A 10,477-nucleotide genomic window follows, 5' to 3' on the forward strand; every position below is an offset into this window, starting at 1 on the left:
TTGATTCTTTGCACATATAGAATCTTACATGGTTTTAATATTTACTCTCCATGATGCCTAGGAGAAGAGCTGAGATATTAAAGAGATTGATTTAGTTTTTTTTTCTTCTTCTTTTTCTTTCCTACAGCCTGAACTAGTGCTCAAACCGGCCTGCAGCACAGCATTAGCAAGTAGCTGCTGTTGGTGAACATTACGAGGCTAAGCAGGCATCTGAAGACCAGTATCAGCATCAGAAGAGCAGGTTGAGTCAGAGAATGGCAGTTCACGTGAATGTCACTGAATGTTTTATTTAGAAGAACTAAAGGACTCTGAATTAATCATCATCCTTCTACATACATGTTTATGTTTCCGTTTTAGGCGAACATGTGCTCTGCATACACTGAGGTTCTTTATTATTATTTTAAATAAGCAAGCATGTATTAGAGGCATTTATTATGTCATAAATTTAAAATGAACTCTGTTCCTTTGAACATTTTATTCATCAGATAATACTATAAAATGCATAACATTTTCCACAAATGTATTCAGCAGCACTACTGTGTTCAATATTCATAATTATAAGTAATGACTAGGCCCACATGGAATCTGAGCACCAGAAATCCGCAGATTTCCACAGATTTTTCTTCATTGAATCTATTTATTTACTTGTGTAAATGTGTGAAAATGTATATTTATTCAGCTGTTCATATGCCTTATGTACAATACAGTTTTTAAAGCAATATTTTCTCTGTTTTAGTAGATATATTCTATTAGAAACTTGACCAAAAAAGTTGATCTATTTGGAGTTGCATTGTAAACATACAATATAAGTTAAAAGAGAAATATTTTTTATGTCATATATTAAATTTTTACTTATGATGCTCCCAAAATCGTTCAACATAAATCCGCAGAGTGCTTGCAAAATACGACGTACCAAAAAATGTCTGCAGATTCTGTCTGGGCCTAGTAATGACCACTAAACTGGCCTTTTAGACACATTTTGTAACAGATTAAATTAAAATGCAGTTCAATTCTGAAATAAGAGTCAGAATGTGTTTGTGCATTTTTTTATAATATAAAATAAAATAATTAATAAAGGGACTAAGCTGAAAAAGAAAATGAATGAATTCATGAAGTTTTTTTTTCCCTCTCCGCTGTCGCCACTAGCTTACATGGTTTGGGATTGGTAGAGCTACCCATCGATGAATTTGCTCTTCAGTGTTTGGACTCTTAGTAATGATTTTAAACCACACCGAACTGAGCTAAACTGAACCGAAGGCTCCAATGTTCTGATTGACCAAATTTCAGAAGTAGTGTACTTTTGTATGTGCACAATTTGTATTTACATGCATAGATTATAGACCTCTTTATGACACTTGCACAAACTGCATTCACATATGTATTTGATACATTCTGATTCTGATAAAGCGTCTTTAGCTTGCACAAGTTTGTTATTTCCAATGGAGGACATGGGAATGCATATTCCAGGCAAACCCAGTTGAAAACATGTCAACTTTTCAGAATGCTGCATGAGAGTCACGTAACATGAACTGAGCGATCAGCTTCATACTTTGTATAGAATCTACACATTTCGGCAGACTAATTATCTCAGACGAACAGAGAACACTCATACACTTAGTGCTTTTTAATTTTCTTCGTAAATAAAACTTGTGTCGGAACTGCAGCAATGTTTTCTTAATTTGTCATCAGAGAAAAAGAAAGAAGAGACGAACCTTGCGCTTTACACACGTTTTTTTTTACTGGCAAGTTTTAGAAATTAACTGATTCTGCAATATATCAGCTTTTCTCTATCCAAAGTATTACCACACCCCCGATTTTGACTTTTTTTAGCACCAAGTCTTCCTGTGCCAAAATCATCATCCCTGTCTATGCAGGCTATTTGTCTCCTGATCTTGCGCTCTCTTTAGGCGTGCTGCGTTACAATTGGTTTATACAGCATACTGCGGGAAAATCGTGATGTAAGGCGCTTTAAAAATCGCACATGTCCAAATGACAATGTCGATACGATTTCATTGAATCACACAGCCCTAATTCTTAGAGTAAAACATTTAAAATAAAATTGATAAATATATTATTCATGCATTCTCCTTCAGCTTGGTCTCCATTTCAGAGGTCACCATAGCAGAATGAATCACCAACTATACCATCTAAAGTGAGGATACTGTCATGTTAGCGTAATCAAAACAAGAACAAAATCGTGAGTAGAATCCAAGTGCAGTTTAATTGATGTATAGTGCAGTGAAAGTGACAAAAAATACAAAAATACAAAGTACAAAGTAGCAAAATAGCAAACAAACAAACAAAACAAGAAACTAAGACAGATTAAACTCGAACTAGACTATAACAAGATACAAGAGCAAGCATCATGAACAACATACCAAAGACAACAACGACCAACTGACAAACAGAGGATGAATGACTGATTATATAGTCCATGTAATCAACGGAGAACGGAGACAGCTGTGGTTGTAATCAGTGTAGATGACAGACCGGGTGTGTGCGTGAAAGAATGTATGGAAATGTAGTTCTTAAGCCACTGTAGTTCGCTGGGGGTTGATGGCGAACTTCAGTGGCATCTGGTGGACAAACACAGTCATGACAGATACTGGATAACGCAGTGAGGATTCATGTGCAGGTTTTTGTTAAGAAATAGCCAGGAAGGCAAAAGTCAGACACAAGAGCAATCGGGTACGTACTGATTACAGAAACAGAGTAGTCGGGTCACAAGCAAAGAGATCGGTCCAGGCGGAAACTACATAAACAATGGAACAAAGCAAGGGTCAAACACGACTAGGCAAGGCAAGGAAAATGCATCGTAATGCTCGATAAAGCAAATAAACAAGACTCAGCACTGGTGTGTGTGCCTGTGCTGTTTTTAAATTCATCATGATCCTGTTTGTGTGTAATCAAAGTGAAACAGGAACCGGTGTGTGTGAGGTGCATGCTGGGAGTTGTAGTTTGTAAATGTGGCATATATGTAGTTCTCCAGCATTCCACAGTACACAGCAAAATATGGGGACCCAAAACAACTCTATGGGTGTTAATTTCAACACTTTGAAAGTGTCTCATGGGGTCCACTCAAAACAAAGTTAAATCAACACTTTCAAAAGGGTTGGCACATTGACACCGAAGTAAGGGTTAATTTTAACTCTGGGCAGAGTTAAAAAATTTAACTATATTTAACACCGCCTGGTGTAATATATTGTTATTTTATTCAACTCTCTTGAGTGTAAATATGGTAAAAAGGTCAAATAGACTGTAAATTACAAAAGAAAAAACATTTTATTTGAAAACATTCACCACTTCAACAATTCATTCAGTTTTTAAAATGCAACAATGTCAAATATGCTTTAAATGTTTTATTAGTACAGACAGTATCAACAAAATATGTATGACTAGTGCTCAAAAAGGCTGTTTCAGTCCTTTGGTCCAAACTTGATGTTTCATCAGAGCAATTTGAAAGTTCAATATTGCGTCACTCATAGTTTACTTCTGAACTCATAGTTTTCTTCTGAAATAACATTTTAAACAACTTGGCGTGCAAATCTTTCACTTCTGGTGTTTCCTTGGTCCTCCATATCAAACACAGCAGTTTAAATGAAGGTATAAATGCTGTAAACTTGTGTGAAAACAAACTGGGGCTGGAAAATCTCATCAAGCATGTCCTGTGAATGAAGTGCTTCCCAGCCACAGGATGACCTTTTTATCCATGACGATGTAGTAGCTGCTGATCGCTCGTCTGGTGGTTCCTGATGCACGGATATAGGGTGATGCTCATCTAAGAACTCTTCAAGACTCCAGCATGACTAAGAAAAATGTTTGAAAACAAATTGCAATCAAATTCTATGATATATTTAAAAGAACATTTAAAGTAAATAAAACATTCAAGAAATCTAAACTCACCTTTTGAAAATCTTCATGATGATCCACAACTTGACTCTCCCAGCTGGTTGAGGTGACAGGATATGGAAAAGTAGAAAAAACACATACATCACTGTTGAATCTCCAAAAACAATTAGGTTAATCACTATGACTAGAACTGGAAAAACAGGCAGCTGTCTGTCCAGAATCCTGAATTTAACACAACACTTGGAGCAAAATTTAGAGGAGCTTAAAATCTTTTATATCATTTAGTGATGCTGACTTCCCCAAAATATTGGCCACAGTGTAAAAAATATTCATAAACTTACAGTTTTCTGTAAGCGTGTGTGTGTGTGTGTGTGTGTGTGTGTGTGTGTGTGTGTGTGTGTGTGTGTGTGTGTGTGTGTGTGTGTGTTTCTTTACCAGATTCAACTTGTTAGGCCCTTTCAGGTCCAGTATTGACGCCACCTTTACTGGAGTCTAGCAGATGTTTCAGGTCCAAATATAACCTAAAATATTAGGATAAGCAGAAGAGGAAAAGTGCAAAGCAAAGAGCAAAACATTATTTAAGTAACAGTTCACCCACAATACAAAACTTATCACCTTCATGTCATTCATTATTCTTTAATGCTCTAATACCCTCTCAGCTTATTGTGAAACAAATACAGAACTTTATCAAACATACCTTCATTATTATCACCACATATGACCAAGAAGGTGTGCTTGGTCATTTCACCAACTCTGGAAATACACCATCCGTCTCTAATCAGCCACCGTCACAGGGTCTTGTGTTATTGTATAGAGAACTGTGGCTGTTAAAAAACAACAAAACATTAGTATCTAACACATATGCATAACCTTCAGATAAAAAAGAGAGATGAACATCACAAAGTATGCCTCACACTTTTTCAGATATCTTTTGATTCAGATGTTGATTATTGATAATAAATCTACAAATCAAACCTGTATCATCATTAGGCTGCTCAAATATGAATCAGTTGATTAATTTTACAGACAGGTGGCTGTTTACAACGCACTAAATTGTCTTTAATAAAACGGAAATGTTGTGTACAGTACATGCTAAGTTTAGCCTATAGTTTTAAGCACAATATCATGCGGGAGAAAAAGCTTGACTAAGATGTTCCTGACTACAGAAATAGCCTAACTTACTAACGTCAGACATCCCGAGTTGGGAAAAGTAATTTTCGGGGGATACAGAGTTGATTTGCGGGAGGTAGCGGGAGAGATGAGTACCTAAAGAACAATGGAATGAGTTGCGCGCGACGTACCTAAAGAGCGGTGGGGGTGACTTGCGCGCGACGTACCTGAAGAGCTGGGAGGGATGCGGTGGAGTCGTGGAGAGGGGTGTGCAAAGTGTTTAATGACCGGGCGGGAGACGCGCGATTTCCGGGAGATTATCATTCATTTGCGGGCATCTACTTGGGCATCTGGGAGTCTCTGTGCATTTGCGGGATAACGTTAATGTTAGTCCCACAACTTCCGGGAGACTTCTGTAACCTTAAAAGTCTGAGAAAGTGCAAACGCGGTCATTTAAAGACATTAATGTTAACATTCCGACTTTAATGGTTGTCAACGCTTAATATAATTCAAGCGTACGTTATCACGCGAGTCTATCAACTAACGGTATATGGACGGCCACCAATTAACCAGTTTAAAAGGGCCGCGGTGTTTAAAACAACCAAATTAACGTACACGAATAACAAACAATCATATGTTTTAGTCAGAAAGCCTTTTACAAGTGAGCATATGTTCATTTACTCACCAGATATGTTTTAGAAACTCTCCAGAGCTTATGGAAACCGTCCTGTGTTGCCGTTAGCATCCGGGCAGAGTAGGCTAGGCTGCTCCGGGGATTCCCTCGCTAGTTTGCTTCGAATTAAAGGAGAAGTGTCGATTTTATTTTACAGATGGGTACCGAACAAAATGGCATTAAGCGTGACAGAAATGTGTTGAACATGTACATTTGATGTTTTTATGCACTATGTATGCGTGAGCATATATAAAAACATTCTTGAAAAGAAGTGAATAGTAATGCAGTTAAGCTAGATACACAAACGACCATGAATGAACCGCAGAAGATTAAAATTGTCACTCCATTCTAAAGTTATTAACTTAACAATATGTTTACAACTGTATTTCCTTAGAGAAAGTCAGTAAAATACCAACATTTAGGTAGTTTGACTCACCAGTTGCTGTTCTAAACCTCAGATGGAAAATGGCGTCTGGAAAATTCTTCAGTGACTGGGGCTGCATGAATTCCCGGATGTTGGAAATAACACCACCAAGTGTTGAAAAGATAACTCCTTGATTTCGCACTGGATAAAATCAATTCTAACTCTTATTATATTCATTTATCAAAATCTAACTCTTTAACGTCAACACTTTACTCTGAAATGCTTCAACACCGAGAATTTAACTCAGATGAATTTGCTGTGTAGCTAGATTGCTGGTGACTGTTACACCAGCATATGCTTTACGCAGCTGATGCCCTTCAAGCTGCAACCCAGCACTGGGAAACACCCATACACACACTACGCCAATGTTAGTTCTTTTAATTCACCTATAGCTCATGTCTTTGGACTGTGGGGAAAACCGGAGCACCCGGAGGAAACCCACGCCAACACAGAGAGAACTTGCAAACTCCACACAGAAATGCCAACTGACTCAGTCAGGACTTGAACCAGCAACCTTCTTGCTGTGAGGTGACAGCGCTAACCACTGAGCCACCGTGCTACCATATATATAATTCAATATATACATAATTTATATCCGGCATGTTCTTTCAAAGTGCAAATTTGTCCAAAAGACTTACTCCATGCTTTATAAAGTTTCACCAATCTTTATTCTATGCATTTAGGACTTCATATCTACATTATACAATACATAACATGCCTTCAACCAGTATTTCATCAATTCTAGTCAACAGTATAGTGTTGGGAGATGCACATTCTCATTCCAAACAGCATTTTATTGGACAAAACAGTGTACATACAGTACAGCTGCTAGTCCAAGATGCAGCTTCAATATTTTTGATCTGTTTCCTAGAAAAATAAAGATCAATTCTGTATACGGTACCTTTAGTAGTGCACTAGCATATATATAACTGCAGCGTATACAGACACAGAGAGCCTGCTTTACTTTCACAGGGATTTGTTTGAGGGCAGTGGAAACCAAGTTTGTGGAATTTGGATTTAATGGTAGGAAGTGGCTTCTTCAAAAAGGTCACTTGTGCGTTATCAATGTCAGACAACACAGTGGGGAATAAAACGTATAGGTAAACAAAGAACAAACAGTTTTCCACTCACAAAGATGAGGAAGAAGAAAAAAAAAAAGTCATGCTTGCTTTTAAAGAATTAACATAGCAATTAAAATGTACCTCCTGCCCAAACATCCATAGCTCAAATAAGTAATTGGGAGCCTCTGTATTAGCAGTTAGGACGCAATGTTCTTTGCATTTCGTCCGATAGCAGTGCCCTTTTTTGTGGCTCTAAATAAGCAATTGCTGGAATACTCTAATTGGAGCCTGAAGGGTGAATGCCACACCATAAACAACACACTAGCGCAGCTCTGCGATACATTGTTATGCACATATGCTGTGGTCAGCTGCATTTACTCTTTACTGTAGGTCTACTCAAAATGTATGAAAGTACAGATTTAGAACCAGCAACAGATCAGAGAGCAAACATTAAATATGTTCCACAGATTTTATAAAACATGCTACCGATCTGCTAAAACATGTTAGCAAGTGGGTGAATTAATATATTTATAGGGTGGGCCATTTATTTGGATACAACTTAATAAACTTACTTGGAATTTCACAAGAAAAACAATGGTGTGCTTGGTTTTATACATAACTTTATTTTTTCATGAGTTATTTACAAGCCCCCTCACATATACTAATGTGCCACAAACAGGTCGTTAATATCACCAGCCAGTCCCGTTTTATTAAGGTGTATCCATATAAATGGCCCACCCTGTATATTTGTACACACAGACTCAAATTATTATTATTATTTTTACCCATTTAAACTACTTATTTAAATTAAGCTGAAACAACACATTTCTTAAGACTTCATTGGGACAACTTAATGTTTTTTTTTTTTTTTTGGTTAATCCCCTTAAATTTGTTAAAAGTGTTAAGTTAACTTAATCTATTTGTGTTGGGACAACATGAATGCATTGTGTGGAACCCTGCATTTTTACAGTGTGTGTGGATGAATATATATATATATATATATATATATATATATATATATATATATATATATATATATATATATATATATATATATATATATATATATATATATACACACACAACAGTTTTGTCTGGATCTCGAATCTGATTGGCTGACAGCCGTGATATATTTGAGTAATATCAGCACCCTTACAGCCTCTTTACCCTTTGTTTATTACTCCACCCATATACAGCCAGCAACAAACAGACACTACTTTACTGACAAATATTACTGCTGTTACACAACAAAATATACTTTTGAGGCTTTTTTAGTCTAGAATGTACTTGTTTTGGTTGCAACTATGCAGTTTATTTGCAAGAATAGTGCCTATTTTAAAATGTTTGCAATTTCTGAGAGTCAGCTCAGGAAAAAATAAACAGGGGGGCGAATAATTCAGGGGGGGCTAATAATTCTGACTTCAACTGTATATATATATATGCATCAAGGCCAAGCTGAAGATAAAAAAAACATAGGAGCTGAACAATATACCTCAGAAGGTCAACCCGACTTCATTTTCTGATGAAAATTGAGGAGAAAAATAGGTGCGTGCGTTCCATACCCGCACACTAAAGGCCGAGGAGCCTCATCAGAGTGCTCTCATATCTGAAAGGCTTGACTTGTTTGATCGTGTCCTTCAGTGAATGAGCCTCCTAGACAGATCCATCAGTCAGCGCATATTTGTATTTACCCAACAGATGAGTAGATAAGAAAACAAAAAAAAAAAAGATCCTCTTTAAAAAAAAATACAAATAAAACTCAGAGCATTCTGAGGCAGACGAAGAGAAAGTAGGTGTTTGCAGCGTGACATTTTAAGACACTTTGAAGCTGAAGGTGATTACATAAACTACCGTCAGGATTGTAGCTTAGCTTGCATGACCTTATTTTCTCTCCCTCTTTTCTTCTCCTGTTTCACAGAATGAGAAACACTTGTGAGAGAGTGTCAGAGGGCGCACAGAGCTGCCCCGTGATGGACTTCATGTCTGTTCACTGCATCTCTCTAAACTAAACACACGCTTCTAGAACTTCATTAAAGCAACCGCAGTGTCATTTGTCATTTGGAACGACTGACAGTTTCTAAAGTTAGGTTAGCAACAGCACTCTTATTTTATTTTATTTTATTTTATTTTATTTTATTTTATTTTATTTTATTTTATTTTTTTATTTATTTATTTATTTATTTATTTATTTATTTATTTATTTATTTATTTATTTCAGCACCTCCATGTCTAAGGCCATAGTGCTTCACCGGAAAAAGGCTGTTTACCATCTCCAGGTTGGAAGGAAGTCCTTATGTGGAGGAGTTCAAGTATATTGGGGTTTTATTCATGAGTGGTGGAAGAATGGAACGGGAGTTTGCCAGGCGGATTGGTGCAGAGGCAGCAGTAATGCGTGGTAAAGAAGGAGCTGAGTCTAAAGGCAAAGCTCTCGATTTACCAGTCAATCTACGTTCCTACTCTCACCTATTGTCATTAGTTTTGGGTCATGACCAAAAGGACAAGATGGATAGGGTGAGGAGCTCTGACACCTGGGAGGAGCTTGGAGTAGAGCCATTGCTCCTCCACATTGAGATAAGTCAGCTGAGGTGGCTCGGACATCTGTTTCAGATGCCTCCTGGACGCCTAACTAGGGAGGTGTTCCAGGCATGTCCCACTGGGAGGAGGCCTTGGGGAAGACCCAGGACACGCTGGAGGGACTATGTCTCTCGGCTGGCCTGGGAACGCCTCGGGATCCCCCCCTGAGGAGCTGGAGGAAGTGTCTGAGGGGAGGGAAGTCTGGGGTTCTCTCCTAAGACTGCTCCAGCTGCAACCCGGCCCCGGAAAAGTGGTAGAAAATGAATGAATGATTGTGTTACTTTCCTGTCCCTATCCATCCATCTTTCTTTTTGTTAACCTATGTACAGTATAAACATTTATTTATCCATCCATCCATCTCTCTGTCTGTTCATACATATATTCATCTATCCAGTGGCGTAGCGGACGGGCCCGCAGGGCACGCACCGCGGGGGGGCCCCGCGTGATTAGGGGGCCCCACGTCGTCGCGATTTTTAATAATTGAAAATCCAGGAACCGCAATAATCAAACTCTTGGGAACAACTGTGGTCGGAACCAAAGTTTACAGGTCTGTGTTCTCTGAACTCCGCTCAAGCGGTGGACTACTTCATTCTGATTGCTTGCCGCCGAACCGCGTCATAGCCAATGAAGACGCGCCGCTGTTTCTTGCCGCCGTTTCTCGTTAAAAAAATTAATGACTTCTGGCTACCTTGACGCTCTCGCCACTTTCGGTTTGTGATCGCTCCTCAGTTTGTGAAGGATTCCCCGCGTTGTCACGCCACCCCGCCTCCTTTCCCCGCTCCTCAA

At 38.3% G+C, this 10,477-nt stretch overlaps 1 long non-coding RNA gene across 2 annotated transcripts; it reads right to left on the reverse strand.

Moving 5' to 3' along the window:
- Nucleotides 1-2,199: 2,199 nt before the first annotated feature.
- Nucleotides 2,200-6,121, reverse strand: LOC137495394 (uncharacterized). 2 transcript variants are annotated; one of them, XR_012405388.1, is made up of 7 exons: nucleotides 6,069-6,121; nucleotides 5,645-5,751; nucleotides 5,187-5,388; nucleotides 4,547-4,673; nucleotides 4,285-4,370; nucleotides 3,904-3,946; nucleotides 2,200-3,806 (listed from the first exon to the last, which is right to left on the reverse strand). It is a non-coding gene; the product is annotated as an uncharacterized lncRNA (long non-coding RNA). The 2 variants fall into 2 exon arrangements; XR_011015233.2 differs by lacking the exon at nucleotides 5,187-5,388.
- Between the last annotated feature and the right edge of the window lie 4,356 nt (nucleotides 6,122-10,477).

This window comes from Danio rerio, chromosome 1 (assembly GCF_049306965.1).
Source record: "Danio rerio strain Tuebingen ecotype United States chromosome 1, GRCz12tu, whole genome shotgun sequence".
Taxonomy (NCBI): Eukaryota; Metazoa; Chordata; class Actinopteri; order Cypriniformes; family Danionidae; genus Danio; species Danio rerio.